Raw genomic sequence first — 5,259 nt, forward strand, 5'->3', positions numbered from 1 at the left:
ATTAGGGAAAATTCCTGACATACCCTGTACTTTGGCTCGAGTGACAATTTGGTCACTAAATTTTAAAATGCGACAATCCAATAATCGAACCTTCAAAATATGACAATCCAGTATCCGAACTTTCAAAATGTAACAATCTGGTACCTGCCATTAACCAGTCCGTTAATCATCTGTTAAGTGACATTTGAAAAGTTTAAAATGCCATCTAATTCTCTTTATCAACCATCTAAACGTTGACAAAAAAACTGAACGGTCCCAAACCCTGGCCTCTTCTATTCAAAAAAGTTGGTGACTATTTAGAAGAATCTAGAATCTGGGAGTGTTCATTTTATTGTCAATGTTTGGATGGTTGATAAAGAGAATTAGATGGCATTTGAAGAGTATTTTTGACCTTTCAAATGTCACTTAATGACTGATTAATGGATTATTTAATGACAGTTGTTGGATTGTCACATTTTGAAAGTCTAAATACTAGATTATCACATTTTAAAATTCAGAAATCAAATTGTGACTCATGTCAAAATACAAGGTACTGATAAGAAATTGCCGCAAAAAAATTAAATGGCACGTTACATGGTTGTATTGGTACACATGTTTGTTATAAATAAAAGTGTCTAACACGGGGTCTCTAAAAACATCGAACACAAAAGTCGGAACATGTATAAGAGAATGTGAAGAGGAGTTTCGGACAATAAACTACCTGTTAAATATATCGTTTAGATATACATATACTTGCCATTGTGATGACTGAGGATTAATAAATAGTCTAATACACATGTTTGGTGATTAATATGGATCTCTTCCATCCCACGTACAGGTAATAGAGTAGCTCATACTCTTGTAAATTAATCATGGTTGTAACAATTTTAGGACCACTTTCTTGGTCTATACATCCTAACCTTATAAGACCTTTACCCTTAATTAGAAGATTTGGTCCAATGACTTTAATCTAATTAATTAATTGCTTTTCTCGAAATAAGGTTAGGGGTGGACTGTGGAGTTGTATGTATTTGAGTGGGGGGTCAATTGAAAGAAAAAAGGAAATAAAAAAAAAAGCATAAAGTTCAGTATTCCCACTCTTTTATATTGATCTTGATAAAATTAAATGAAAGTATTAAAGCGTGGGGTCAAGCATTTTATTGCTTTAGATGAATCGACTTTTAGGTTATGTATGTAAAGAGCCCGTTTGGGTCGGCTTTTGTTGTGATTAAGCTGTTTTGATTGATAGAGGTACTTCTGAGAAGCTACTTAAGAGCTACGATAGGTTCAATGGAAAGTTGATTTTAAAACACATGTAAGCTTATTTTTAATCTTTCCAGATATATTTTTACCGAATAAGGCTTCACAGCTTTATTGATTTCTTGGTTCACACAATGCCAGATATATGCTACTGCGTGAAAGCCCTCTCAAATGAACACAAAGGCCTTTATTAATCGTAGTTGAAAAAACATTTATGAAACTTTAACTACAACCCTCACTATTTTAGTAAATGCAATTACATCCATCCAATCACCATATAGCTTATAGCTTAGGTGGTTGGATTGGTGACCTTGTCAATGAATCAGACTGAGACTTAATAATTTGTATAAGTTTCTCCATGTGCATCCTTGCTAGTAGCTAAAGGATGTCAGACTTGATGTAAAGTCAGACCCATTTGGAAGGGTTTCTACATTGATTGAATCAGCCTTTTGGGTTTTTTTTTTTAAATATGGCTTTAAGTGTGTGGGACCTATTTTATAATACTACAAGTCAATGCATACATGAAAGCCCTCCAAAATGAGCACTAAGGCCTCATTCCTTTTTAGGTCATGTAAATGTAATTACTTGGGTAATTTTTTTCTGTGAAACATTTACCTAGATAAATATATTTATCCATATTTTTTTTATTTTGAATATAAATAAAGTAATGACTATTTTAGTTATAAAAATCCATTATTAAAAATGGTATTTTTGTCCATTCAAGTGTTGGCAACTTTTCCCTTAGATAGAGAAATTATTCACACACCTAGGAGATGGATCAGGAAGATAAACTTTCCCTAATCCCCACATAAATCAGGAAATAAAACATACGATTCTTGATCAATGGGAACCAAAATCCCACTGACCAACTTTCCCCCCACTCAAAATCTGAAAAAAGAACACCCCCTAAAACTAAATCCCACTTAAACATTATTTAAAGGTTTTCCAGGTTTCTTATTAGCTCATGTAACGTGAGAAGCCGCTATGTAAAAACCCTACCAAACAGGTAGGCAAACATGAAAGACACAGCAGCAAGGCCACATAGTATAAGTGGTCGATCTGATTGGCAGCCTCAAAAACCAGTTAAAAGAAGCAGATTTTTCACTTTGTATAATGCATGTGCATCCAGGAGACATAATTTATGTACAGTTGATTGGGCAATTTATCATAAGTGAATATATCGTGTTTCGTATGTGTAAGATATTAGTCTATATAAGTGTCAATGGGCTGGGTTTGGGTTGAAACCAATCTAAATAAAAACAAATTTGAACAGATTGGACGGTCCAGATATTGAACTGGATCAGTTCAAAATATTCATTGGATTGGATTGGACCTGGTCCATTTGTAATAGACTAACATTGAACTGAATTGGATTGGACAAAATCCAGTCCAATTGACACCCTTATCTTCTATCAATGGACCAGATATTGACTCAATCCAACCCAGTCTAATATAAATTCATTAGGGATGGACCAAGTCAAATCCAATAAATACTTTGAAGCTTGAACCATCAAATATGAATTGGTCCAATTTAATATATTTTGTCAGTCCGTCCAATCCATCCAAATTAATTTTGATTTGAATGAGATCCAACCCAAGACCAGTACATTGACACCTCTACTCGTATATGCCCATATATACAAAATACCAATATAGTCTAGCCACATGTGAGTCCATGCGTATAAAACACTGATGTGTTCACTCATAATTGATCATATCTGAAGTCAACCAAAACTTTATGGTAAGACTAGAAAGGGAAAACATATTTTAGTACTGCAGCCTTGAACAAGTATATGTCTAATAGGGTGATCAGGGTGTTGATGACTTGGTTGTTCCATTTTTATAAACGGGTCACATGCATGCCAAACTGCCTAAGCAAATACGTAGAAGGAAACATGACGCTTCATAAGAGTCGTTGACTTTGTATCAACCCTAATTCTAACCCTAATTTGGTTCCTTTTTATGACATCAATTCAAGGTTGGGGTTGTTTTGGCTTTTCAACAAATATTCTTAATCAACTTTATAAAGTCTAAGGCCCAATTTCGGTTTGTGGGAATAGGGGTATGGAATCGGAATCGGAATGTATTATTTTGATTCTAACTGTTTGATTGGGTGGAATTGGAATCCTATTTCTATTCTTGTTAGAATGGCATTTTTTCATTTGAGGGAATGGTCATTCCTTGCCCCTCCTTTAGGAATGAAATTCTATTCCTGCTGATTTTCATTTTCATTTCTATTCCTATTTAAATCAAAGAGACTATAAGAATGAATCATTCCAATTCCAATCCAAAAAAAAATTGATGTTGATTCTGATTCTAATTCAGACTGCAAACCAAACACACCCTAAGTTAACGGTGTTAGATTTTCTTCCTCTTCAAGACATTACTCAATTTGTTGCATGGGGTGGATTTATTTTCAAGCCTGTTCATAACTGCAATTCTATTATTGCAATTTCTCAATGTCCTATGTAGAATCAATAAAATGTGAATTTAAAGCATGCAATCCAACTCCTTCGTGCACGTCTCGTTAGTCCGCGTTCTGTGCACCACTGGACGAGTGAAACCCGCCAATCGGATTCGACCACGTTGATCATTTAAACGTTGACGGTCAAACGCGCATTAACTTGGATTCGACAGTTCAACCGGACACGAACTGGAGCCAAACCTCATACTGCGAGATTTTTGAGTGATTTTCTCTCGAGCTTTCCTCCTCCCACCGAACCCTTCAGTGGCCGATGCAGTAAACCCTGTATGCTTTTCCCCTGTATGCTCCGTCGACCATCAGCGGCGATAAGGAGAACTCCGGAGGTTTTTGATGTGCACAGATCGGAGTTCGGACTCAAATGATACTCTCCCTGTCCCTCACAGAGCGCTCCTCTGTGAAGATCTGATCTAGACTCCTCCCTGAGACCCTGGCCATGCCGGCGTCTATTTTTCTCATCTCAAGTCAAATACCAAAGCAAGTGATAACCTATCACCGATTGGTATGGTGAAATTTTGAAGAAAGACACCCTGATCATCTCTATTCAGTGTTCACCAAAGCCCCCAGCTCTTCACAGTTCACAGTTCACAGTTCACACACTTTGGCCCTTTATTTGCTCGTCCATTGATAATTCTTCTGCTCTGTTATTCAAATTCCAATAATGCATCAGTGGCGGCGATGGGATGAACTCGAATCAACCACCAAAACATCTCTTTTTGACTCTTCCTCTTAGTTCCGAAAAACCAATTTATTCATAGGCAACAACACCATGTCCTACACTCGTACTCGTTAACACAGGTTCAATTGCTCTTCTGATTCCCCTTTGCATAATCCAAAATTAGGGAACCTTCCATCTTCCTTGCACACTCAAATATTCAATCATCTTGAATCTTTCAAAATTTTCTATTATCTCTAACCACCAAAGTGACCAAACTATTTATTAGAGACCTGAACTCAAATGAACTTCAGTTGAATAGATTCGGTGATGTGTATTTGGCAAAAGCCAAACTCGAGCCATGAAGAGGTCTACTGCCAATATAAAGAAATGCGTGCTCAAAACAAAGCATCTTAAGAAGAAAAAAAAAAAAAAACGAAGAAACATACCACCAGAGTTCTCGCCGTCGCCACTGATGGCCACTGGTTCGGGTCACTCACTGTTGTATGGACGTCGGTGTGTGGGTAGGGTTTGGTCTCCAGGGGGAAAGCATATAGGTAGACCTGGCAATTGGGTTGGGTTGGTCGGGTTCGGGTTGGATTGTCCCTAACGCTAAATGTTTGGGTTAGGGTTGACCGATGGATCAATTCGGATCATCTCAAAAAATAACTGAAATTAAAAAAATAAAGAAAACTACATAAAAATGCCATATTTAAATGATTTAGTCTTAAAATTCCAAATATAAAATAAAAAAACTTGAACATTTAACAATTTAAAGTCTTGCAAAAAAAAATACAATTTAAATAGTAAACAATAAAGAGTAAAGACTAAACAAAAGAAATTAAAGAGTGGAAACTTTAAACAATGCATAAATAGTCCCAAT

General features: G+C 36.1%; 1 long non-coding RNA gene across 1 annotated transcript; it reads right to left on the minus strand.

The window, feature by feature from the left end:
* Positions 1-3,519: 3,519 nt before the first annotated feature.
* On the minus strand, positions 3,520-4,902 carry LOC148867122 (uncharacterized). The gene is made up of 2 exons (XR_016110442.1): positions 4,826-4,902; positions 3,520-4,747 (listed from the first exon to the last, which is right to left on the minus strand). It is a non-coding gene; the product is annotated as an uncharacterized LOC148867122 (long non-coding RNA).
* Between the last annotated feature and the right edge of the window lie 357 nt (positions 4,903-5,259).

Source organism: Nelumbo lutea, chromosome 3 (genome assembly GCF_056320005.1).
Source record: "Nelumbo lutea isolate HS-2025 chromosome 3, American lotus-T2T, whole genome shotgun sequence".
In the NCBI taxonomy this organism is placed as follows: Eukaryota; Viridiplantae; Streptophyta; class Magnoliopsida; order Proteales; family Nelumbonaceae; genus Nelumbo; species Nelumbo lutea.